The sequence below is a fragment of the Anser brachyrhynchus genome, assembly GCF_964034855.1.
Source record: "Anser brachyrhynchus genome assembly, chromosome: W".
In the NCBI taxonomy this organism is placed as follows: Eukaryota; Metazoa; Chordata; class Aves; order Anseriformes; family Anatidae; genus Anser; species Anser brachyrhynchus.
The window spans coordinates 16,310,961-16,338,918 of NC_137704.1; the positions used below are offsets into that span (position 1 = coordinate 16,310,961).

The 27,958-nt window shown below is 47.2% G+C and overlaps 1 protein-coding gene across 1 annotated transcript in view; it reads right to left on the bottom strand.

Annotated features, from left to right (window-relative positions):
• LOC308184748 (uncharacterized protein) overlaps nt 1-27,958 on the bottom strand; it is a 435,815-nt gene that overhangs the window by 353,567 nt on the left and 54,290 nt on the right. The window lies entirely within an intron of this gene.

Genomic DNA, 27,958 nt, shown 5'->3' on the forward strand with positions numbered 1-27,958 from the left:
CTTGTTGTCAATCAAAACCCCCAGATCCCTTTCTGTGGGGCTGCTCTCCGGCATCTCATCCCACCGTCTGTAGATATAACCAGGGTTGCCCCTTCCCAGGTGCAGAATCTGGCACTTCCTCTTGTTAAACTTCATACTGTTGGTGCTTGCCCAGCTCTCTAGTTTTTCCTGATCTCTCTGCAAGGCCTCACCACCCTCGATGGAGTCAACAGATCCACCCAATTTGGTATCATCTGCGAACTTGCTCAAAAAACCTTCAAGTCCTTCATCCAAATAATTTATGAAAACATTGAAGAGGACTGATCCTAAAACGGAGCCCTAAGAGCGCCAATTAGGAAAGGTGCTCTCCTAGACCTGTTGCTTGTAAACAGGGAGGGTCTGGTGGGTGAAGTGGCGATAGGTGGCTGCCTTGGCCATAGCGACCATGAAGTAGTCGAGTTTAAAATCTTTGGTGAAAGAAGGAAAACTGCCACCAAAACTTCAACCCTAGACTGGGGGAGAACAGACTTCAGACTGCTCAGGGTACTAGTTAGTGAGGTCCCTTGGGAAACTGCTTTTAAAGACATTGGGGTCCATCAGTGCTGGTCAGTTTTTAAGCTCAGTTAGATTTGAAGCTGGCCAGCAGTGTGGGGGACGAGAAAAAAGGCTTTTTAAAATATGTTAACGGGAAAAGGAGGACCAGAGCAAACATTGGTCCGATACTTGATGAGGATGGTCACCTAATAAACAGGGACATAGACAAAGCAGAGATGTTTACTGCATTTTTCGCCTGTCTTCAACACTAGTGATGGGCTCTGGGACCCCAGCTGCCCTGAATTGGATGACCATGACTGAGGGAATGATAAACTCATAGTTAAACCCAAACTTGTGCAGGATTTGCTGCTCCACCTGGATGCATATAAATTCTGATGGGATTCATCCCAGAGTACTCAGAGAGCTGGCTGATGTCATCGCAGGAACTCTCTCAATTATTTTTCAATGGTCTTGTGAATCTGGAGAGGTCCCAGTTGACTATAAGCTGGCAAATGTACCAATTTTCAAGAAGGGCAAGAAAGAAGATCCTGGCAATTACAGGACTGTCAGTCTCATTTCAGTGCCTGGTAAAATTATGAAGAAGATTATTCTGGGAGTTATTGAAAAACACCTGAAGGACAACACAGTCATTGGTCAGAGACAACATGGGTTCACAAGGCAAAGGTCATGTTTAACAAACTTTATTTCCTTCTATGACAAGATCACCCAGCTAGTTGACCAAAGAAAGCTAGTCGATGTAATCTTTCTGGATTTCAGTAAAGCTTTTGATACTGTCTCTCACAGTATCCTTCTGGACAAAATGACCAGAATGCAGTTAGATAAAAGCATGATAAGATGGGTGAACAATTGGCTGGTGGGTTGGGAGTTCTTGTAAATGGGGTTACATCAGGCTGGCAACCTGTCACTGGTAGGGTTCCCTAGGTCACTCCGGAGCCTACTCTTCTGTAGGCTGAACAGCCCCAGCTCTCTCAGCCTTTCTTCATAGGAGAGGTGCTCCAGCCCCTTGATCATCTTTGTGGCCCTCTCTGGACCCGTTCTAACAGGTCCACATCTTTCTTGTGCTGTGGGCCCCAGACCTCAATGCAGTACTCCAAGTGGGGCCTTACAAGGGCAGAGTAGAGGGGGACAATCACCTCCCTTGACCTTCTGGCTATGCCTCTGTTGATGCAGCCCAGGATGCAGTTGGCCTTCTGGGCTGCAAGCACGCACTGCTGGCTCGTGTCAAGCTTTTCGTCCACCAGAACCCCCAAGTCCTTCTCTGCAGGGCTGGTCTCAAGAGGACTGCTCTTATTCTCCCAGTCTGCACTCGTGCCTGGGATTGCTCCAACCCAGGTGCTCCAACCTTGCACTTGGATGTGTTGAACCTCATTAGGTTCACGTGGGCCCAATTCTCAAGCTTGTCCAGGTCCCTTTGGATGGCATCCCTTCCTTCTGTTGTATCAACCGCACCACTCAGCTTGGGATCATCTGCAAACTTGCTGAGGGTGCACTCGATCCCACCGTCTATGTCACTGATGAAGGTATTAAACAGTACCGGTTCCAGGACAGACCCCTGAGGGACACCACCCGTCACCAGCTTCCACTTGGACATAGAGCCATTGACCACCACTCTCTGGGTGCAACCTTCAAGCCAACTCCTTATCCATTGAATGGTCCACCCATCAAATCCATCTCTCTCCAATTTGGAGATCAGGATGTCATAAGGGACCGTGTCAAAGGCCTTGCAGAAGTACAGGTAGATGACATTGGTCGGTCTTCCTTTATCAACTGATGCAGTCACTCCATCATGGAAGGCCGACAGATTGGTCAGGCATGATTTGCCCTTGGTGAAGCTGTGCTGGCTGTCTTGGATCACCTCCTTGTCTTGCATGTGCCTTGACATTGCTTCCAGGAGGATCTGTTCCATGATCTTGCCAGGCACAGAGGTGAAGCTCATCGGTCTGTAGTTCCCCAGGTCCTCCTTTCTACCCTTTTTCAAAATGGGAGTGGTGTTTTCCTTTTTCCAGTCACCAGGGACTTTGCCTGACTGCCGGGACTTTTCAAATATGATGGAGAGTGTCTTGGCAACTACATCAGCCAATTCCTTCAGGACCCTGGGATGCATGTCATCAGGCCCCATAGACTTGTGCTTGTTTAGTTTCATCAGGTGGTCTCGAACCTGCTCTTCACTTACACTGGGGGGGACTTTTCTCCCCCAGCCTCCATCTACAGGTTGAGGGAAACGAAAGACTTGGGAAGACTGACTGGCAGTGAAGACTGAGCCAAAGAAGTTGTTGAGTACCTCAGCCTTCTCTGTGTCTGTCGTTACCAGTTCACCATTCTCATCCATCAGAGGGAGTACACTCTCCTTGGCCTTTCTTTTCTGAGCAATGTACCTATAGAATCCGTTCCTGTTATTCTCTGCGTCCCTTGCCAATCTCAGTTCCATCTGTGCCTTGGCTTTCCTGATCCCATCCCTGTACTCTTCCCAGGCCACATGTCCCTGCTTCCACTGCCTGTTCATTTCCTTCTTGCACCTCAGTTTGACCAGCAGGTCCTTGCACAGTCATCCCTGTTCACTTTCTTACACAGTGGGATGGAGAGTTCTTGTGCTCTAAGGAAAACATCCTTAAAGAGTTGCCAGCTCTGTTCAGCTCCTTTGTCCCTAAGGACAGTGTTCCAGGGGATCTCATCTACTAGGTCTTTAAATAGCTGGAAGTTTGCTCTTTGGAAGTTCAGGGTCCTGACTTTGCTCTTTGCCAGGCCCATATTTTGCAATATCACAAACTGAACCAGGGCGTAGTCACTGAAGTCCAGACTACCTCCAGTCTTGACCTGTTTAATGAGCTCTTCCGCATTGGTGAGCACCAGGTGCAGTAACACTTCTCCTCTGTTTGGTTTGTCCAATAGCTGGACCAGGCAGTTTTCCTCAATGGACTCCAGGAGTCTACTGGATTGTTTACTGCCTGCCACGTGGCTTTCCTAGCAAACATCTGTGTGGTTGAAATTCCCCAGGGTGATGAGAGCCTGTGAGCACGATAGTTTTTATAGTTGAAGCAAGAAGGCCTTATCCAGAGGCTCCCCTTGATCGGGTCGCCTGTAGTAGACCCCAACCACAAGCTGTCCTTTATTGGTGTGGTCCTTAACTTTCACCCAGAAGCTCTCAGCCTGTCCAACCATCTGTCCATGGCTGTTTCTCAAAGGCATCTCTTCACAATTAATCCCTTCCCTAACACAGAGAGCAACATCCCCCCCCCCCCCCCCCCCTTCCCTTCCTATCTCTTCTGAAGAGCTTATAGCCCTTTATTCCAGTGTTGCAGTTATGTGATCCGTCCCACCATATTTCTGTGATAGCAATCAGGTCATATTTGTCTAGTTGCACCATGGTTTCCAACTCTTCCTGCTTGTTTCCCATGCTGCATGCATTGCTGTAGAGGCACTTCAGCTGGGCTATCGGTCATATATTTCCAGAACCCTTCCTGACTGCACTGGGACAGTTCACAAGTATTTCCCTGCTGTTACTTAGAGTGAATGTGTTCTCAGGTATGCTTTCTTCACTCAGAGGTGCATCCCCTTCCCCCACCACATCTAGTTTAAAGCCCTCCTCATAATCCCAGACAATTTACTGCCCAGAACACTCTTGCCCCACCTGGACAGCTGCGTCCCATCCGGCATCAGCATGCCTGGTCCCTCAAAAGCATGTCCAAGGTCATAGAACCCAAAACCTTTAGCATGGCACCAGCCTCTCAGCCAATCATTCACTTGGTCCGTTCGCCTCCTTCTTCCTGGGTCCCAGTCACCAACTGGGAGGACAGAGGAGAACACTACTTGCACTCCCAATCCCTTCAACAACTTTTCAAGGGCCATAGAGTCCTTTTTTTGATATTTCGGAGTCTCCTTGTTGCAGCATCATTTGATCCTACTTGAAAAAGTAGGAAGGGGTGGTAGTCTTTGGGACCCACCAGACTTGGTAGCCTCTTAGTAATATCATGAATATGGGCCCCAGGCAGGCAGCAAACCTCTCTGGAGAGATTGTCCAGATGGCAAATGGGAGCCTCAGTGCCTCTCAGAGAGGAGTCTCCAATGACTAACACCCTTTGTGCCTTCTTTGTGGCACTGGTTTTGATGCAGGTGGTTGACTGAGCCAACTTTGTGTGGCTGGCCTTTCTGAGATCTTTACTAGTTCTCCCAAAGTCTCCTCTCTCCTGCCCTAGAACATCATATCTGTTGCACAGGAGCACTTCAGGGGCAAGGGGGAGACTCCTCCTCCAGCTCTGATCAGAGAAAAGGGTCCACTCTCCCTTGTCCTGTGAGTCTTTCAAATGTGCTCATTCAGGGCTGCAAGCTTGTTTACCCACCCCTTGCCTGGACTTGAGACAGGGCTGTTGCTTGGACTGTGACAACATATAATACCATTTGTCAATTTCCCGCTCAGATTCCTGAATGCTTTGTTGTCTTCTGAGCTCCTCTTGCAACAGAGCCACCTGTTTGAAAAGCTCAGCCAGCTGGGCACACTTGCACCCATGACACCCACCTCTGCCTTCAGGACCTAGGGGGACTTCCAGAGACTGGAGTTCCCTGGAACTGAGGGTCTGGGCAGCTCTTTTAAAACAAAATTGTTAGAAGCATTAGATCAGTTTAATAGTTGCTAATCACAATGTTGATTTTTTTTTTTTATTTTTTTTTTTTGATCTCAGGTCTGCTGTGCCTGTTTTTCAAGTTGAGTTATATAGCACATTACTTACTCTATGTGCTCACTGTCGTACTGTTTATCCTTTCTGGGGGCTGGTTTAAGGTTATTATTTTGCTGTATTGTGTAACACTGGCTTATGATAGGGTAAAATTACTGGTCATGAGACTAATCTGGTATTTATACTCAGCATTGCCGTCAACTCCATACTTTGGAAACTATATCTCAGAAACTTTTAACAATTACACCTTTTACCCTTTTTCTACAGGGAGCTGATCTATGGAGGGGACAGGGGGAGATGTTTTTTTCCCCCTTGTTCACTCTTCCTTTCTCCTTCCCCTCCCCTTTCCCCTCCAGGCTAGTTACGATAGCTTTTCAAAACTTTGAATATCCTTGGGATGTTCAAACCAGCATGTTCTTACTGTTATGTCTCCAGAATGCACTTCAAGTTTTGTTTAAGGTTAAACTACTTAGGAATGCCATCCAGAGATCTGTCCTGAGGCAGGATAGTTATGAGTGGCAGGGAGTGTGGGAGGATATGGGCAGGCATCTAGAGCAGTGGGTACCTCCAGTGTTTTGGAAATTCACCCCTGAACAACTGCAAAATCCTAAAAAACTGTTAGAATGCTTGCAAAAGGGGTGTCATCACCCTAGCAATTCCAGAGATACACAAATCACTGCAACGTGCTGGAACTTGGCCTATGCTTACTGAGCCACAATCAATGCCACTCTAACCCCTGTGCTGGACGCTGCATCCATTCCAACCCCTGTGACAGGCCCCAAGGCTGGGCCAGGGAAACAGACTGTACCAATGTCACTTGCACCTGTAACCAAGATGAAACAGTGGACTAGAAGGTCAGGTCACTTAGAAAGCAGAGGAACTCCTACTCAGACTGGGAAGAAGAAGACGAGGCAGGCTACTCCGAAGTGGCTGGGCCATTAGAGGAACAGGAATACGAAGAAGAAGATATCATAAAAGCATCAATAACTACCCGAGGCCTATCCTAGTGTGAGCTACAAGATTTTTTGCAAAAAGATTTCAGTTGTCATCCAGGTGAGCACCTTGTCACCTGACTGCTCCGGTGCTGGGATAGCAGGGCCAATAGCCTGGAATTAGTGGGCAGGGAAGCCAGGCAGCTGGGATCCTTCGCTAGGGAAGGGGGCACTGACAAAGAAGATGGAAAAGATGCACAAATCTTTACCCTCTGGAGGCGTCTCCTGTCAGGTGTGAAGGAAAGGTATCCCTTCATGGAAGATCTTGTATGTCTACCAGGCAAGTGAACCACCATGGAGAGGGGTATCCAGTACCTGAGGGAATTAGCCGTGCTGGAGGTGATTTATGAGGACCTAGACAATGAACAGCTAACCAAAGATCCAGATGAAGTCAAGTGTACACGACATGTGGCAGACTTTTATAGTGCACCATCATCATATGCCAGCTCATTGGCAGTAATGACCTGGAAAGACCATGAGGAACCCACGGTGGATGAATTGACTAAACAACTCCGGCAGTACGAAGAAAGTCTCTCCTCTTCCCTACAGGCCTGCGTCTTGGCTGAAGAGGAGTTTTCTCAAGAGGTCTACCAACTCAAAGTTAATTCTTTGGTGAAACATTCCCAAGAGGTCAAACAACTTAAAAAGAATTTATCTTCCTCCCCACCTGTATGAACTAGTGTCTCAGCTATCAAGAGTAAGCATCCCGCTGTTCAAGAAAGAAGATGTACTGGGTACACATCACATGCCACCCTGTTGTTTAACAGTTATGATTATGGAGAGGACATGAGGAAATGGGATGGAAAATTTACCTCGACCCTAGAGGCACGGGTACGTGAGTTGCAAGGAAAAACCATCGCAAAAGGGGGGTTCTCTGAGAAGCTTGCTGCTCCAATTTCCAGCGGGCAGTCCTCCAGACACAGTAATGAATATTATGACCAGGACTAGAAGGGCCCCGCCTCCAGCCAGGGGGAGGAAAGGGACAATTGTTTTTATTTTACTGTGTGGATTCGGTGGCCTGGCACATCAGACGCACAAAAGTATAAGGTTTTAGTAGATACCGGTGTACTGTAATGCCATCAAGCTATAAAGGCACAGAACCCATCTGTATTTATGGGGTGATGGGGGGATCCCAGCAGTTAACTGTATTGGAGGCTGAAGTGAGTCTAACGGAGTCTAATGGAGAACTGAGGCTAACAGTGGACTATCATGGTCTCAATGAAGTAAAGCTACCACAGAGTTCTGCTGTGCCTGACATGCTAGAACTTCAATACGAGATGGAGTCAAAGGCAGCCACGTGGCATGCCACAACTGATATCTCTAATGCATTTTTCTCCATCCCTTTGGCAGCAGCGTGCAGGCCACAGTTTGCTTTTGCAAGGAGGTTTATACGCACAAGGATTGAAGAAGAAACAGGATAAGGGTTACTGTTGGGCTTTGACCAATAGTAACCTTTTGATGTGTCTGTTTCTTTTCGCTATTTCTCTCTACTGGTCACATAGGATATCGATTTGGAGACGTTAATTACGTTAGCTTGTGTCTTTTCAAATGCTTGCATGTAAATAAAATAATCCAGAAGCAATATGGGATTCACAGAAACTGAATTCATCCAGCCCGACTTGTTAGAATGTGGTGTATTGTGATATTTTGTGATGGAATATCATACTCTCATACTGCAGGTTAGTGGTTCAACTAGCTTTTAGAGATTATCTGAATTTTTATCCTTTTGCATACCCAAATGTGATCTCTCCTTGAAACTCAGTCGTACAGAGCTATTAGCATACTCTAAATTTGTTTCTGAAGTTCTTTGATCTTTCTGAGGTAAGAGATGTACTATGTGAACATTTTTGCCTTTCTGTATCTGAGACTAGGTGTTATATCTAAACATTTGAAGTGTTAAGTTAATTCATCACTTTAGCATTCTGTTTTTGTTAAACTCATTCTTGGTCCACAGGCTAATAGGAAAATTATAGAATTGAGTAGTGCTAGAACAACGAAGTAGACGAAAGCCCGTCCCAGTTGGAGAGGGTGCCTAAGGCAAGGCAACCTACCCCCCGCATTGCTACATCAGCTGTCAAAAAAGAAAAAAGGGTTATTGTCATGGGGGACTCCCTTTTGAAAGGGACAGAGGGCCCAATATGCCGACCGGACCCAACCCACAGGGAAGTCTGTTGCCTCCCTGGGGCTCGGGTGAGAGACTTTGCTAAGAAAGTCATGCGCGTGGTACGGCTCACCTACTACTACCCGCTACTGGTCTTTCAGGCTGGTAATGATGAGGTAGCAACGAGAAGTCCGAGAGCAATCAAAAGGGACTTTAGGGCTTTGGGGCGACTACTTAAAGGATCAGGGGCACAGGTTGTGTTTGCCTCTGTCCTTCCGATAGGGGGGGAATCGATGCTGACAAGCAGACTCATCACATTAACACGTGGCTTCGGGACTGGTGCAACAGGCAGAATTTCGGGTTTTTCGATCACGGGAAGGTCTATGCGATACCGGGCCTGCTGGCACCAGATGGGATGTGCCTCTCTCAGAGAGGGGTGAGGATTTTTGCTCAGGAGTTGGCAGGGCTGATAGATAGGGCTTTAAACTAGAGTTGAAGGGGGAAAGGGATAAAACCAGGCATGCCGGTGATGAGCTAAGGGATGGTGTGCTAGAATCAGAGGGACTGTGTGCTAGTGAGGCCCTTCGGACGGCTCCACAAGGTGCTGCGTGTAGGGAGGCGCATTTGAAGTGCTTCTACACAAACGCACGCAGTATGAGGAATAAAATGGATGAGCTAGAAGTCTTGGCCCAGTCCCACAGCTACGACATCATCGGCATAAGCGAAACCTGGTGGGATGAGTCCTGTGGCTGGTGTGTTGCAATAGATGGTTACAGGCTCTTCAAGAGGTACAGGCAGGGTACGCAAGGTGGCGGGGTGGCAATGTATGTGAAGCATGGGCTGGACTGTGTGGAACTTGAAGTTGGCGATGGCAAAGTTGAGAGCCTCTGGGTAAGGATTAAGGGACGAACAAATAAAGGGGATGTCACTGTGGGAGTCTATTACAGACCACCTGGCCAGGATGACGACGCCGATAAATTAGTCTTTGAGGAACTAAGAGATGCCGCGAGATCAACTCCCCTTGTCCTTATGGGGGATTTCAACTTGCCAGACGTCAACTGGGATCACCACACGGCTGACATGAGCAAGTCCAGGAGGTCCCTAAAGCACCTAGATGATAACTTCTTGGTGCGGGTGCTAAGGGAGCCAACTAGGAAAGGTGCCCTCCTAGATCTGTTGCTGGAGAACAGAGAGGGTCTTGTGGGGGACGTGTCAATTGGCGGCCGTCTCGGTCATAGTGACCATGAAGTGGTTGAGTTTAGAATTTATGGTGACAGAAGGAAAACTGTCACCAAAACTTCAGCCGTGGATATGGGGAGAGCAGACTTCAGGCTGCTCAGGGAAGTAGTCAGCAAGGTCCCCTTGGAAACTGCTTTTGAAGGCATTGGCGTCCATCAGTGCTGGTCAGTCTTCAAGCACTGCCTCCTAAAAGCACAGGATCAGGCAATTCCAAAATATCGGAAGTCAGGCAAGCGGGGCAGAAGGCCGGCCTGGCTGACCAGGGATCTTCTACTGGAGCTTAGGCGAAAAAAGAAAGTGTAAGGCTGCTGGAAGGAGGGTCAGGCAACGTGGAAGGAATACAGGGACACTGTTCGTTTTTGTAGGGAGAAAATTTGTGCGGCCAAAGCCCAGCTAGAGTTGAAGCTGGCCAGGTCTGTGGGAGACAATAAAAAAGTTTTTTTTAGATATGTGAACAGAAAAAGGAGAACCAGAGAAAACACAGGTCTGCTACTAGATGGGGAAGGTCTCCTCACAGACAATGACATAGGCAAAGCAGAGACGTTTAACGCCTTCTTCGCTTCTGTCTTCAACGCTGATGATGGGCTTCAGGACCCTTGGTGCCCTGAGCTGGAGGACCATGATGGTGGGAATGACAAACTCCCAACCGACCCTGAACGTGTGTGGGATTTGCTGCTCCACCTAGATCCATACAAGTCCATGGGTCCGGAAGGGATTCATCCCAGGGTGCTTAAAGAGCTGGCTGACATCATCGCGGGACCTCTCTCAATTATTTTTCAACGGTCTTGGGAATCTGGAGAGGTCCCAGTTGACTGGAAGCTGGCAAATGTGCCAACTTTCAAGAAGGGCAAGAAAGAAGACCCTAGCAATTACAGGCCTGTCAGTCTCACGTCAGTGCCTGGTAAAATTATGGAGAGTATGATCCTTGAAGCTATTGAAGCGCACCTGGGGGACAATGCAGTCATTGGTCCCAGCCAACATGGGTTCACGAGGGGTAGGTCCTGCCTAACAAATTTGATTTCTTTTTATGATAAGATCACCCATCTAGTCGATCAAGGGAAACCAGCTGATGTGATCTTTTTGGATTTCAGTAAAGCTTTTGACACAGTTTCCCATAAGATCCTACTGGACAAAATGTCTAGCATACAGCTAAACAAAAGCATCATCCGATGGGTGAGCAATTGGCTGATGAGCAGGGCTCAAAGGGTTGCGGTAAATGGGGCCACATCTGGCTGGCAGATGGTCACTAGTGGGGTCCCTCAAGGCTCCATTTTAGGGCCAGTCCTCTTCAATGTTTTTATAAATGATTTGGATGTAGGACTAGAAGGTGTTTTGAGTAAATTTGCCGACGACACCAAACTTGGAGGAGTTGTTGACTCTTTTGGGGTGGAAAGGCCTTGTAGAGAGATCTGGACAGATTGGAGAGCTGGGCGATCACCAACCACATGAAGTTTAACAAGAGCAAGTTCTGGGTCCTGCATCTGGGACGGGGCAACCCTGGGTATACGTACAGACTGGGCGACGAGATGGTGGAGAGCAGCCCTGCAGAGAGGGATCTGGGGGTTGTGGTTGACAGTAAGGTGAATATGAGCCAGCAGCGTGCCCTGGCAGCCGGGAGGGCCAACCGTATCTTGGGATGCATCAAGCACGGCATTGCTAGTTGGTCGAGGGAAGTGATTGTCCCGCTCTACTCTGCGCTGGTGTGGCCTCACCTTGAGTTCGTTGTGCAGTTCTGGGCACCACAGTACAAAAAGGATGTGAAACTGTTGGAGAGTGTCCAGAGGAGGGCGACGAAGATGGTGAAGGGCCTAGAGGGGAAGACATATGAGGAGCGGCTGAGGTCACTTGGCCTCTTCAGCCTGGAAAAGAGGAGGCTGAGGGGGGACCTCGTCGCAGTCTACAGCTTCCTCGAGAGGGGGAGTGGAGAGGCAGGCGCTGACCTATTCTCCGTAATTACCAGTGATAGGACCAGCAGGAACGGTGTTAAGCTGAGGCAGGGGAAGTTTAGGCTAGACATCAGGAAGAGGTTCTTCACTGAGAGGGTGGTCGCACACTGGAACAGGCTCCCCAGGGAAGTAGTCACTGCACCAAGCCTGTCTGAAGTTAAGAAGTGTTTGGACTGTGCACTTAGTCACATGGTCTAAACTTTTGGGTAGACCTGTGAGGTGCCAGGAGTTGGACTCGATGATCCTTATGGGTCCCTTCCAACTCGGGATATTCTATGATTCTATGATTCTATGATTCTATGATTCTATGATTCTATGATTCTATGATTCTATGATTCTATAATTCTATGATTCTAGTCTTTGTGAATCAATTCTTGTTTTCCTTTAACTTTTTAAAAATGTTAGTGCATCTGTTGTGTATTGGGTATATTGGGTATTTGACTGAAGATCTTAAAAATGTTTCCTAATGTATGAACTTTTTTCTCCTTGTTATGCAGAACCTATATATAGTTTGCTTGTATAGTTATTCTTTCAGAACTTTCATTGATACTTGCTAGTATGTTAATATTTTGGAAAAAAATAAGAAATAGCCATCTGACAGAACTACTGCTTAGTTAGTTTGTGCTTAATCTTCACTTTCTGCCAAATTGATGTATGATTGGAAATGGGTGTAAGGCCATCCTGCCTGATGGCAGGATTCTCTGTGCATAAAGAGCTTTTAAACCAGACCAGGCTTCATTTCTAAACAAATTTTGACATAAACAGAAGGACTATTTTTATGAAACTTCTACCCTGGCCAACTTCAGTAATCTGAAGTTATGTCAAGAACATGACAAAAAGATGCATGTCCTAAGTAGTCCATAATTTCATATATCCATTTTTGTTCAATTCTAATGGGTGCAGTGAGCCTTTCTTGGTATTTGGGGAGTTTTGAGGGAAGTGGCAGTTTGCTTTCACTTGGAGGGGAGTCCAATATACTTGGAATCGGCTGCCCCAGGGGTGGAAACACAGCCCTACCATTTGCCACGGACTGATCCAGTCTGCGCTGGAGCAGGGGGAAGCTCCTGAACACCTGCAGTACATCGATGACATCATTGTGTGGGGTGACACTGCAGAAGAAGTTTTCGAGAAAGGGAAGAAAATACTCCAAATCCTTCTGAAGGCCGGTTTTGCCATAAAACAGAATAAAGTTAAAGGACCTGCACGAGAGATTCAGTTTTTAGGAATAAAATGGCAAGATGGACGTCGTCAAATCCCAATGGATGTGATCAACAAAATAACAGCTATGTCTCCACCAACTAGCAAAAAAGAAACACAAACTTTCCTAGGTGTCGTGGGGTTTTGGAGAATGCATATTCCAAATTACAGTCTGATTGTAAACCCGCTCTACCAAGTAACCCGTAAGAAGAATGCTTTTGAATGGGGCCCTGAGCAACGACAAGCCTTTGAACAAATTAAGCAGGAAATAGTTCATGCAGTAGCCCTCGGGCCAGTCCGAACAGGACCAGATGTAAAGAATGTGCTCTACACCGCAGCCGGGGAGAATGGTCCCACCTGGAGCCTCTGGCAGGAAGAACCTGGGGAAACTCGAGGTCGACCCCTGGGGTTTTGGAGTCGGGGATACAGAGGATCTGAAGCCCGCTATACTCCAACTGAAAAGGAGATATTGGCAGCATATGAAGGAGTTCGATCTGCTTCGGAAGTGGTCGGTACTGAAGCGCAGCTCCTCCTGGCACCCCGACTGCCGGTACTAGGCTGGATGTTCAAAGGAAGGGTCCCCTCTACGCATCATGCAACTGATGCTACATGGAGCAAGTGGGTTGCACTGATTACTCAGCGGGCTCGAATAGGAAACCCCAGTCGCCCAGGAATCTTGGAGGTGATTATGGACTGGCCAGAAGGCAAATACTTTGGGATATCATCAGAGGAGGAGGTGGTTCGTGCTGAAGAAGCCCCACTGTACAACAAGCTACCGGAAAATGAGAAGAAATATGCCTTGTTCACTGATGGGTCCTGTCGTATTGTGGGAAAGCATCGGAGATGGAAAGCTGCTGTATGGAGTCCTACACGACGAGTTGCAGAAGCTGCTGAGGGAGAAGGTGAATCGAGTCAGTTTGCAGAGGTGAAAGCCATTCAGCTGGCTTTAGATATTGCTGAACGAGAAAAGTGGCCAGTTCTCTATCTCTATACTGATTCATGGATGGTGGCAAATGCCCTGTGGGGGTGGTTACAGCAATGGAAGCAGAACAACTGGCAGCGCAGGGGCAAGCCCATCTGGGCTGCGGCATTGTGGCAAGATATTGCTGCCCGGGTAGAGAACCTGGTTGTAAAGGTACGCCATGTAGATGCTCATGTGCCCAAGAATCGGGCTACTGAAGAACATCAAAACAACCAGCAGGTGGATCAGGCTGCTAAGATTGAAGTGGCTCAGGTGGACCTGGACTGGCAACATAAAGGTGAATTATTTATAGCCCGATGGGCCCATGACACCTCAGGCCATCAAGGTAGAGATGCAACCTACAGATGGGCTCGTGATCGAGGGGTGGACCTGACCATGGACACTATAGCACAGGTTATTCATGACTGTGAAACATGTGCTGCAATCAAGCAAGCCAAACGGTCAAAACCTCTTTGGTATGGAGGACGATGGCTGAAATATAAATATGGGGAGGCCTGGCAGATTGATTACATCACACTCCCTCAAACCCGCAACGGCAAGCGCCACGTACTTACAATGGTGGAAGCAACCACCGGATGGCTGGAAACATATCCTGTGCCCCATGACACCACCCGGAACACTATCCTGGGCCTTGAAAAGCAAGTCCTATGGCGACATGGCACCCCAGAGAGAATTGAGTCAGACAACGGGACTCATTTCCGAAACAACCTTATAGACACTTGGGCCAAAGAACATGGTATTGAGTGGGTGTATCACATCCCCTATCATGCACCAGCCTCTGGAAAAGTTGAACGATACAATGGACTGTTGAAGACTACACTGAAAGCAATGGGTGCTGGGACATTCAAAAATTGGGATACACATTTGGCAAAGGCCACCTGGTTAGTCAATACCAGGGGATCTGCCAACCGAGCTGGACCTGCCCAATCAAATCTGTTACACACTGTAGAAGGGGATAAAGTTCCTGTAGTGCACGTAAGAAACATGCTGGGTAAAACAGTCTGGGCTACTCCTGCCTCAGGAAAAGGCAAACCCATTCGTGGAATTGCTTTTGCTCAGGGACCTGGATGCACTTGGTGGGTAATGCAAAAGAATGGGGAGGTCCGGTGTGTACCTCAAGGGGATTTGATACTGGGTGAGAATAGCCCATGAGTTGAATTGTAGTATGTTAATTATTATATAATACTGTATGTCATCACTACCATGATTGCTATATATCATAGATGAAAATGGTGATTAATTAGAATGTATTGGAAAGAGTGTAACCTGAGCATGACATAAATGGTATGGAATAAGGGGTGGATATCTGTCCTGGTTCCAGTTAGGACAGAGCTAATTTTCCCTCATAGTAGCTGGTAGGGTGCTATGTTTTGGATTAGGATGAGAAGAGCGCTGATAACATGCTGATGTTTTAATTGTTGCAGAGCAGTGTTTACACCAGGCCAAGGACTTTTCGGCTTCTCGTTCTGTCCTGCCAGCGAGCAGGCTGGGGGTGCAGCAGGAGCTGGGAGGGGACAGACCCAGGACAGCTGACCCAAACTGGCCAAAGGGGTATTCCATACCATCTGACATCATGCTAAACAATATATAGGGGTGGCTGGCCGGGGTGGGGGGCCGGCTGCTCGGGGATAGGCTGGGCATCGGTCAGCGGGTGGTGAGCAATTGCATTGTGCATCAGTTGTTTTCTTACACATTATTATTATTAATATTATTATCATTATCACTATTATTATTATTATTGTTATTATTATATTCCTGTCTTAATAAACTGTCTTTATCTCAACTCACCGGCTTTACTTTCCCGTTTCTCTCCCCCATCCCAGAGAGGGAGGGGGGAGGGTGAGCGAACGGCTGCGTGGTGTTTAGCTGCCAGCCGGGTTAAACCACAACACAAGGTATAAACAATAACGTCATTACACCACATAAAAATAAAAATAACATCCTTTTAACCCATGGTCCACCAGGCAACCACGAAAAGAAATCCCAATCCATACCCTTCCAGGTTTGTACTGGGACGTGGGCTAACTTCCTAATTTCCTTTGTTATCTGTTTAACCACTTTTCCATTATTATCAATTTGTAAACAACAATTAGAATCGTTCAGTTTTCCACACACTCCCCCTTCTTCTGCTAGTAAATAGTCTAAGACCATTCTATGTTGAAAGATAGCATTCCTCATCTGAGTGGATTGATCAGCCAGAAGATCCAAGGCCGTCGCTGTTTGATTGGTTACAACTTCGAGGATAGCTTGCAACCTAATTATTCGGTTCAAATTATAAATAGGTTCTCGGGCTCCTGATACCAACTCATTCGGGTTCCAGGTAGCTCGCCCATAATGCTGTATGATTCTTTCAGGAGGCCATTCATCCTTTCCCCTCTTTTGGGCACTACCCCCAGCTAAGGAAGTATTAATAGATCGTTTCACTCTGTTCAGGTCATCATATAATCTTATTCCTAAATGATTTCCTTGTGTTTGTGACAATAAAAAGAACAAGGGTCTTATGTACCCCACATAGCATATTCCCGACCAGTTTCCGGGTAGCCTCTTGTACGCATGTTTGCCACACACCCAATAATGTCCCTTTAGGGCCCACGTCCCGTTTGGAAAAGGACCATCCCATCCCTCTTTACCCTTTGGGGAGTGATAATACAGAGTGTCCTTGTTACCGAGTGGTCCTGTTACAATGTCTGCCCCGTTTGTACTCGTATATGCGCACTCCCAAGCTCCCACGTTGGGTTTCCACTTACAGTCACAATTCGGTTCTCTTTGGTGGCCTGTCATATTATAAGCTGACCAGAAATGTTTAAAGAACACGCCTCCCATTCTCATCCTGCCATTTCCAACGATAGACCCACACCACATGCTGTTCCTCAGTGGTGTTATCACGCTGACAGCTCAAGATTTGACCATGGAATTGTCTTGTGCTCTTGCCACAGTTTCACATCCGGATCCAAAACCTTCTCAATATGAGCATTTCAGCCAAGTACCATTTCTCAGCTGAACATGTGTGGCGTTCCATTTCCCACTACGTGCTCTACAGCTTATAGGACTACATCCAGGATCGGTACAATCATATCCGGGGGACAGAGTACAATTGCAAATGCTTTTTCCCACTGTGGGAATAAAAATGTTGTTTTTGCAGAGTTACATTGTTTAAAGGTAAGGAATGGGGTATTGAGATATGCTTGCAGTGATAAGAAAACTTAGCAGGCGACCTTGTAAAATGCAGACAACCAGACTCCTTAGAACAATTAGGTGAAAATCACGGTGTTAAGTCAAGTCAGATAAGTGAAGAAACATTACCACTTCAAACAGTAACAAAGTCAAAAGAAATTTGAAATTTAACAGGCCGGCAACTGAAGGCCATGCATTGTCTGTGAAGCATCAGATAGATTGTGAACCTGGATTACCCACTCAGTGGGGAAACAGGGGAGGGTCCTGTCATCAAAAAGTATATGAACTGTGTTTTGGAACCAGTAGGCGCGCTCCTGCTTGTGGGACGCCCGCCATGGCAATCGCGAATAAATTACTACTTCACTGAGATCCTCGCCTGAGCCTAAGTTATTGGCTACGGAGTGTTTCTCACAATTTGGGGGCTCGTCCGGGAGCCAGTCACCTACCGGGGAGCCCCACCGCCGCAGCAGCAGGAAGGCATGCCCCGCTGATTTCAGCGGTCCTGTGCATCGACGGTGGCGGTTCTGCGGAGAGCTGACAGAGGGCCAGAGACTGATTAAAGAGGCAGGATCCGTGAAGGAGTGGGGAAGGGAAGAAGGTAGGCACTCCGGGTTTAAGAATTGATCCGGTAACTCTGTGCACAGACCAAGGTAAGAAATATTAAGTATTGCCTTGGGGGTGAGACTCTGTGTGACGTGTGATTGAGACGTACTTTTGTACGAAGCGAGTGTGGAGTCCTGATCCGCGGTTCCGTAGCTCCGCGAGGGGCGCGGCCGGAGACGGACGAAGCGTGAGATAAGGGAGAGAAAGGAAGAGTCTCGGGAAATTTGGTGTATGGTAAGCCCTTGCACAGGGAAGTGCTTGGCAATACACCAGGGAAATTTGGTGTGCGGTAGTCCTTGCACGGGGAAGTGCTTGGCAGTACACCCCCATTTTCCAGAATCGGAATGTTAGTGTGTGGTACCCTGCAGGAGGGAAATTTCTGTAGCAGCACACTGACAAGGGCTAGGAAAAATGGGAAATATGAGTTCCAGGGGACAGGGAAATATCCCTGGGGGAGTGCCTACCGAAAGTTCTTCCTGAAGAATTATAGGAAATTGGAAAAATAATCTCAAAATTAGAGGAGATGATAAAAGAAAAAAAAAAAAAAGGTTAAATATTGTGTATTAGTCTGGACAAAAGAACCAATTAAGGAAACAGCAGTATTTTGGCCAAAATACGGGCCTGATGAAAATTCAGGCTTTAAATTTATGTGTAAACAATAAGATTCCTTTTTTTTTTTGGAGGAGGAGCCAAGTTATGCTCCCTATAATCTTAATATTGCACCGGTGACAGCAGCAGTCGCTCCAGGAAGGGAGACAGGGACTGCAATTAACACTGTCCCTAGAGAAGAGCGTACTCTAGGCTCTGGTAAGAATTAGAACAAGGTAGAAGAGGTACTGAGAATTTCGCCTTCCCTGATACTAACAGTACTAACACTAACTGTGTATCCTCAAGTGAACTTCCCCCCCTCCTTACCAGCAGAGAGGTTAGGAGTTTTAAGGAGATGAAGTCTTTAATTGAGGACCCCATCAGGCTAGCTGAACCATTAGACCAGTTCCTAGGACTTAACTTATACTCTTGGGGGGGGAGGAATTGTGTATATAAATATGCTGTTTACAGGGAAAGAAATGGGAATGATCAGGAGGAGAGCTGCTATACAAAAATGGGAAAGAGCTCATCCTCCAGGACCAGGGGTAATACCGGCAGGGCAGAAATAACCACTTGCCGATCCTGGCTGGAATAATATTAGTGTGCAACACAGAAATCATGTGAGAGACTTGGGGTCAGAATGAGAAAGTACTTGAGGATGAATCCTGAGGACCTGGTATCCCAGGATATCCCTCTTTACCCTTTGGGGAGTGATAATACAGAGTGTCCTTGTTACCGAGTGGTCCTGTTACAATGTCTGCCCCGTTTGTACTCGTATATGCGCACTCCCAAGCTCCCACGTTGGGTTTGACAGGAGACGCCTCCAGAGGCTGCGAGATCGTGCTCCATCTCCAATTGCTTTGTCAATACATGCATCCCTAGCAAGGGATCCCAGCCGTCTGGCTTCCTTGCCCTCTAATTCCACATAATTGGCTCCGGTGTCCCAGCACCGGAGCAGCCAGGTGACAAGCTGCTCACCTATACAGCGACCAAAATCTTTTCGCACATCTCGCAGCTCACGCTGGTATAGAGTCCGGGTAGTTACTGTTGATTTTTCGACATCCCCATCCTCATCTTCAGTCTCCTGCACCTTTGATGGCCCAGCCTCGTCTTCACTATGCCCAGACTTAGCAGAAGACTGTCTGCGTTCTAAACGACCTGACTCTCTATACCATTTTTTCACCTTGTCTACAGGGGCAACTTGCACTGCTACAGCTCGTTTCCCTGACCCAGACACAGGGTCTGCCACAGGGGTTGGAATACCCTCTGCGGGGTCAACTTGCACTGCTACAGCTCGTTTCTCTGACCCAGACACAGGAGTGGGAGCAGCTGCAGGAGCTGGAGCTGCTGCAGGGGCTGGAGTGGCTGCGGGAGCTGGAGATGGAGTGGCTGCAGGAGCTGGAGCTGGAGCGGCTGCAGGAGCTGTAGTGGCTGCAGGAGCTGGAACTGGAACGGCTGCAGGAGCTGGAGCGGCTGCAGGAGCTGGAGCTGGAGCGGCTGCAGCAGCTGGAGTGGCTGCTGGAGCTGGAGCGGCTGCAGGAGCTGGAGCTGGAGCGGCTGCAGGAGCTGGAGTGGCTGCTGGAGCTGGAGCGGCTGCAGGAGCTGGAGCGGGAGTGGCTGCAGGAGCTGGAGCTGGAGCAGCTGCAGGAGCTGGAGTGGCTGCAGGAGATGGAGCGGCTGCAGGAGCTGGAACTGGAGCAGCTGCAGGATCTGGAGCTGGAGCTGGAACTGGAGCGGCTGCAGGAGCTGGAACTGGAGCGGCTGCAGGAGCTGGAGCTAGGTTGCTAGTAGCATCAATTGCAGCTCGATAGGCACAAGCCAGACCCCAGCACGCTACAGTGATTTGTGTCACTTTGGAACTGCCAGAGTCATGACACCTTTTTTTCAAGCATTCTGCCAGCTTTTTAGGATTTTGCAGTTGTTCAGGGGTGAATGTCCAAAACACTGGAGGTGACCACTGCTCTAGAAACCTGCCCATATCCTCCCACACTCCCTGCCACTCGCAACTATCCCGCCTCAAGACAGATCTCCGGATGAGATTCCTAAGTAGTTGTTTAACCCTCAACAAAACCTGAAGCGCATTCAGGAGACATAACAACAAGAGCAGGCTGGTCTGAGTATCCCAAGGATATTCAACATCTCGGAGAACCACCGTAACTAGCTCGGGGGATAAGAGGGTGGTGGTGAAGGAGAAAGGGAGAGTGAACAGGTAGGGAAACATGTCTTCCCCTGTCCCCTTCACAGATTGGCTCCCTGACGAAAACAGGCAATAGGTGTAATTGCTAATAGTTTCCGAGATATGGTTTCCAAAGTATAGAGTCGACGTCAGTGCTGAGTACAAATACCAGGTTAGAGTCGTGACCAGCTATTTCATCATTTCATAAGCCATTGTTACACCGCACAGTACCATAACAATCTTAAACCAGGGCCCGGAAAGGATAAACAGTGCAACAGGGAGCACATACAGAAACGCACTATAAAACTCAATTTGGAAAACAGGCACAGCAGACTGGAGATTAAGGCAATCAACATCGTGACTAGCAACTATTAAGCAGGTCCAATACTTATACCAATTTTAGTTTAACACACTCTGGTCAAATTTGTCGATATCTCAACCCTTCGAGCCCCACGTTGGGCGCCAAAAGGACTGTTGTGGTTTAACCCGGCTTGCAGCTAAACACCACACAGCCGTTCGCTCACCCTCCCCCCTCCCTCTCTGGGATGGGGGAGAGAAACGGGAAAGTGAAGCCGGTGAGTTGAGATAAAGACAGGCAGGCAGGACAGAGCGAGAAGCTGAAAAGTCCTTGGCCTGGTGTAAACACTGCTCTGCAACAATTAAAACATCAGCTTGTTATCAGCGCTCTTCTCATCCTAATCCAAAACATAGCACCCTACCAGCTACTAGGAGGAAAAATTAACTCTGTCCTAACTGGAACCAGGACAGAACGGTATAGAATTCTTGGTACAGTTATTACCTGTATACAGAAATCTTGGGATACATTAAAGAGTTCAAGTGATAAACAAGGGGTAACACCTATCGATGAGCAGACCCATCTAGCATTGTTTGCGGGTATTAACCACCTTTCTCTACTTCCTGGTGTAACCTTCTCCATAATACTGCATAGATGAAGCTTCTCACTAGGGATTGTACCTACACACCTACCGTTCCCAGTTACTTCCGTCAATGTTATTCCTACATCCCTTCCCCAATTGCATTGTGGAGGGTTGGGGTTACGTGAACGGGTGGCTTCTCCCAGATCCCCAATGGCGTCGTAATATGGAGGCCTTATATCAAGGCATAACCAGCAAGGTTTAGGGATGTTGGGATTTGTTTGATTCAATAAGTAATAACTAGCATCCATGATTTTCCACGTTATTTTCAGTCACCCCTTCATTTTTTTCATATTTTTGGCCTACTGATTTGTTAATGACCTTTAGTAGCTTTGGGCTATTTGTAGTTTGTATTTCAGAGGCTTGTGTTAAAACATTTCCTGACAGTTCTTGGTTTGGCCCCACCTGTTGGGGGTTCTTAATTTTTTCTTTCCTTATATATATTATCCCCCCCCATCAGCTCCGGATTCATGCAACCTAATTCCCCAACTTTGTCCTAGGGTCCACCTTTGGTCTCCTGGTTGGGTTACATTGATGTATATGAATTTGCAATTATGGTTACATCCTGGTGGCCCGTACCCCACCTTCAAATATTTGTCCACTCCAGCTCCGGGATCCCAGTCTGTGGCAATAGTCTCACAACCCCAATAGGCACAAAAGTATTCATGTGGATCGTTACAATACGGTCTTCCCGGGTTAGAACTTGGGCACATATAGAAGCTGAATTGACCAGAACATATATTTGCTACATTTTTGCCCCATGTCACAAGGTCACACAGTAAGACCTTAAAACTAGGGCCCCCAGCGGTGATTATTTGCTGTACAACATGGTAATCTCCCCATCTAATTAGGCTCCAAATAAAAGGTTTATGAGGGTGCGCAGACCCAGGAACAGTGCAAATACTTACACCTATTACTATGCATTGCAAAAAGTGGATAGGGCCCATCTTTGGAGTTTTTACCTGGTCACGCAGATCCCCACCGTTTCACTCTCTGCCTCGCTTGTCAGTTCGGTTGCGGTGAACTACAAGGTGCGGGTTCTTCTCGGCAGCAGTAGTGCTCTTCAGGGGAGTTTCTTGGTTAGCTGCGACCTCTTGCCTGTTACCAATCACACAAAGCCCCCCTCCTCCCCCTTTTTACGATACATAGACAGTGACAGTATATACTTATCGAGTCCGTTTCAGAGTAAGCTTTAAGTCATCAGGGCCTGCGACTGCTTCCCATTCGCTTGTCTGGATTGGTCCCTTCACACGACTGGCATGCGTCCACCCCTTCTCAGCCGTCCGGATAGCAGTCTCTGTAGTAAGTAAAACAACATAGGGGCCTTCCCACCATGGTGTTAAAGATGTTTCTTTCCAAGTCTTAATTAGAACCCTATCTCCAGGCTGTATTCTATGGATTGCTTTATCTAACGGGGGATGCTGTGCTACTAACCCTTTCGCTTGTAACTCCCTCCGTCTATTCATAAGCTGTATTAAGTAAGGTGTTAATTGAATGTCCTGTATCTGGGGGTGATCAGATGGCATCTCTAGATCATAAGGCGTACCGTATAGCATTTCAAAAGGTGAGATTCCGACATCGGCTCGAGGCTGTGTTCGAATATTCAATAGTGCAAGCGGTAAACATTTCACCCAGGAGGTTTTTGTCTCCATCATAAGCTTCGTTAGTTGCTTTTTAATTTCCCCATTCATTCGTTCTACCTTTCCAGAGCTTTGAGGGTGCCACGGAGTATGATATTCCCAACTCGTCCCCAAGGCCTTCATAGTTTCTTTGGACACTTTTGATATAAAGTGCGGGCCTCGGTCAGAATCAATTGTTTCTACAATCCCATACCTCGGGATAATGTTTTCTAATAGTATTTTTACCACAGCTTGGGCCGTTGTTCTCGTCGTCGGGAAAGCCTCGACAAAGTGCGTGAGATGGTCTACAATTACTAATAAATATTTGTACCTTCCTACTTTTGGAAGTTCTGTGAAATCCAATTGAATTCTGGCAAAAGGCCGGTGCGCTAATTCCCAACCTCCTAATACTCTTTCCCTCATTTGTCGGGCATTCACTCTTTTACAGACAAGACAATCATGCACAACTCGTTTTGCTACATTGTATATTCCAATACACATATATTTTGTAGTGAATTGGTCCACTAGTGCTTGAGTTCCCCAGTGGGTGCTCTCATGAAACCTCCGTAGCACTCGCAGAGTTGCAGACTTAGGAAGCATTTCCCGTCCATCGGGCAATACCCATTTACCCCCATCTATTTCTTTTATGCCCATTTGAGCCATTTTATCCTTTTCTGGCTGCGTAAAACAGAGTAATGTATATATGGGTCTGTGTAAATAACAATAGCAATGCAACTTTTTCCCCTCCTCCTTTTCCCAGGACGAGCAACTACATTGTAGAGCATTAAAGCCGAAATCCTTCCAACAGGCATCACATGGGAATTCCTTCAAGTTTTTGCCACAGTCTGGGCAATTTTCCCTCATTTTTATAGTTCTTATACTCATTAATGCTGCTCTTTTTGCCTCCTGATCCGCCAGGTTATTACCCCTAACCTGAAGGATGGGGCCCCTTTGATGTCCTTTTATATGTACTACAGCAATGTCCTTAGGTTCCCTAATAGCTTGTAGAACCTGGGCAATCAATTCCTGATGTATTAAACCCTTTCCTTGTGAATTGATGAGCCCTCTTTCTTCCCATATTTTACCAAATGTATGTATTACCCCATAAGCATATTTTGAATCTGTATATATTGTGCCACTTTTATTCTTTAACAATTTTAGGGCCCGCAAGATGGCATATAGTTCACAAGCTTGGGCCGACCAGCTAGGGCTCAGGGGTCCGGATTCTACTATCTCAAATGTTTTCCCATTTACCAGCGCATACCCTGATTTTCGTTTCCCTTCAACTATTTTTGAGGAACCATCTACATATATTTGTTCACCGACAGGTAATTCCACTTCTTCTAAATCAGGTCTCAATTTTGTTTGTTCTTCTATATTTCGGAAGCAATTGTGTCCTAAGGGCCCATCTGGTTCCCCATAAAGAAATTGAGCAGGGTTCTGTAGTGAGGTTGTTTCTAGTGTTAATTTCGGAGACGAAATTAAAATTCCTTCATATTTCAATAGTCTGGCATCAGTGATCCATTTTTCTGCCTTTTGTTGCAGTACTCCACGTATATTGTGTGGAGATACTACTTTAATTTCCCCTCCGAAGGTGATTTTTTGTGCTTCCTCTATTAGCAAGGCGGCAGCCACCACTACTTGCAAACAATTTGGCCACCCCCGGCTAACTGGGTCTAATAATTTAGACAAATAGGCCACAGGTTTTTTACTCCCTGCCCATTCTTGGGCCAGCACTCCGTATGCTGTGCCGTCTGCGCTGTTCACGAACAAAAAAAACGGCCTCCTTAAATCTGGCAAGCTTAACACTGGAGGGCGTGCTAGTTCTTCCTTTAGCTTATTCAGTCGCTCCTCATCTTCCCCAGTCCATTTCAGCAACCCGTCCCTAGTGAGTTTTTCATAGAGAAATTTTACCTTTCCACTATAATCCTCTATCCATTGTCTACAATAGCCTATTAATCCCAACAGTTGCCGCACCTGCCTTTTAGTTCGCGGGGGCGTTAAAGCTAATATTCCACTGATTCTGTCAGGGTCTAACTTCTTAGTTCCCTTACTTAACTGGTGCCCCAGGTACTTTACCTCTTGCCCCACAAATTGTAATTTTGATTTTGTAACTTTTAATCCCTGTAGACAAAGAAAATTTAACAGCCGTATACTCACTTGTCTAACAGCAGTTTCATCCTTTCCTGCTAGTAATAGATCATCTACATATTGCACTAGGGTTACTCCTGGTATTCTGTCATAACCCTGCAGAATTCGTTCTAATGCTTGTCCATACAAATTGGGGGATTCGGTAAACCCCTGGGGAAGTACCGTCCACCGCAATTGTTGTTTCCGGTGGGTATCCGGATCCTCCCATTCGAAAGCGAAATAATCCCTGCTCTTTTCTTCCAGGGGACATGCCCAGAATGCATCCTTCAAATCTATCACACTATACCATCGATCCTCCGGGTGCAAATGGCTTAGCAGGTTATGAGGGTTAGCTACCACTGGAAATCTAGTTACTGTTCTTTTATTAATTTCCCTTAAATCGTGAACCAACCGATATTTACCATCCTTTTTCTTTATTGGCAAAATTGGGGTATTAAAGGGGGACATACAGGGTTCTAATAACCCTTGTAGCAATCGTTCCATCTCAGGCTTTAACCCTCACCTGCCTTCCTCAGATAGGGGGTATTGTTTAATTCGTATTGGCATACTTGGGTTGGTTATAGTCACTTTAAAAGGTGCAATATCCAATCTTCCCACACTGTCAGGAGTATACCAAACTTCTGGATTTATATCTTGCTCATCCTCCACTCTCAGAGGACACAATTTGACTTTCAATTCCTTATCTACTACTTCCAAACTTATACCTAACTCTACTATCAAATCCCTACCTAATAAATTATAATCTGCCTCAGGTACTAAAAGCAAAGACCCTATTCCCATTTTCGAATTAGATTCAATCAGCATTTCTTTTATAACGGGGACCCCAAACGGTTCCCCTTTGGCCCCACCTGTGCCTTCTCCGTCGATATTTTGCACCCCAGAGGCAGAACTTGGACCGTAGATCTTTCAGCCCCTGTATCTATGAGAAACTCCACCTCCTTTTGCTGGGGACCTACTTTTAATTTTATCAAGGGCTCAGTGTTATTCCGGATCCCCAGCAAATAGAGCCCCTGACACCCCTAATCTTCCTTGAACATTCTCTCATCCTCTATCCTCTGTCGACATTCCCTTTTCATGCGACCCTTTTTATTACAGTAAAAGCAAGTCACATCCCTCGATCTGCGATCGATTGGCCTGTCGTCCCCCCCCCACCTTCCTCTGATAACCCACTCCAGACCCCTGTTTATACTCAATCCTCCTCTGTCCTTCCCGGACCACTGCCACCATCATTCGCACCTGCTTTTTCTCCTTCTCATTCTCTCTCCTGACAAACACTTTCTGTGCTTCCCTTAACAACTGGTCCAAACCCCGAGCCTGCCAATCTTCTATCTTCTCTAATTTCTTCCTGATATCCGGCCAAGATTTTGCCACGAAATGAGTTTTCAGCAGGGCCTCCCCCACAGGAGTCCCTGGATCCACCCCTGAATATAGCTGCAGGCTCTTACACAGCCTCTCTAGCCATTCCGTTGGGGTTTCATCTTTTTTTTGTTGTTCGCTAAAGGCCTTATTAATGTTGTGACCTCTCGGGACTGATTCCCTAATCCCTTGTATAATAATGGTTCTTAGATCCTGCATATGACCACGGTGTACGGGGTCCTGATTATTCCAATTAGGTCTCTGCAATGGCCATTTAATATCTGCAGCTGGACCTTGCAGATGCTGCTGATCCCAGATTCGCATCCCCGCTCTCCTAATCATTCCTCTCTTCCGAGGTAAATAAAATCCCCAATATAGATTGTATCTCCTCCCAAGTGTACACATTGGGTCCCAGAAACTGATCCACTCGCTCTGCTACTCCGAGGGGGTCCTCCAATAAACTTCCCATCTCTTTCTTAAAATCGCGGACATCCCCAGAATTAATGGGGACTGCTACATACCCCATTTCGGGTTGCGGGCCTCCCATAGATATTTCTCTCAACGGATACAGCCCCCCCATGCTCTCAGGTTTCTGAGATTTCTGTCTCCGTTTTCTAATTCGGCTCCTAGTTACCGGCCCCTGATCAACGTCACTGTCCTACTCCCCTGAAGACTATGGGTTAGAAGGCCCTTGGGGGGGGGCGTGGGCAGGACATAGGGAGGTGGTGATACCGGGACCTCCAATTCCCGATTCTTTTTCTTACGTTTCTCCTCCCCTTTCTCCTCCCCTCCTTTTTCTTTTAACGAATACAAATTAACTCGATCCCCCCAGCCCAGCCAGAAACTCGCATATTCGCATATTCGCTTTCTTCTAAACAAAAAGGTTCTTTGGCATTCACATAAACATTTAAGGCTTGACACACCCCGTTGTCGGACGACCCATACAAGGGCCAATAGAGACTGTCGCCTTGAATTTGCTGATCTCCCCAAACTTCAATACAATAATGAATCATTTTTACTTTGTCCTTTCCCCGCCTAGAAGGGGAATCACTCCAATTCTTAATCATTAACCCCAGAGGACTATCCGGGGGTATAGGGGGCAACCTAACCCCGCCCATGGGACCAGAAGGCTTACTCTTCTTCTGTCCCATCTTCCGGAGCGCCTTCACACACACACGCAGCCGCTTCCCCTTTGGTCGTGGCCCAGTCCCTCGCGGGATGTGGGAACCGCACTACTGAGGGGTCCGCACTCACTTCGTCCGCAATTGGACGTCTCACACAGACGCACTCTGGGATCACCAACCCCAACCGAACGGAACACGAGCCTATACTTACCCACCCCATGGGTCTTCGTTCGGCCTTCGTGCACAAAGATTACCTAGGGGTTTGCCGGCTTTATTTGCTTGTTGCCCGAAATTTAGGGTTCGTCGGTAGAGGGCCCGAACGGGAATAGTCCCGGCGAAGGCCGCCGAAATCGGCGGGGCGCCCCCCTCGATAGGCTTCCCGATCGACGTACCTCTATCCGAGTCACGGCACCAAATTTGTTATAAATTACCCTTTTAGCCAGAAAGAATTAGTTTATTGAGTAAGCGATCAGCAAGCAAAACAGCGCTGGGCGGCCGGGGAGTCTGTGCTCCTCAAAAGGTGCGCACCCCCCCCCTTCACAGTCCCCTTTTATCATCGGGTTCTTCCGGG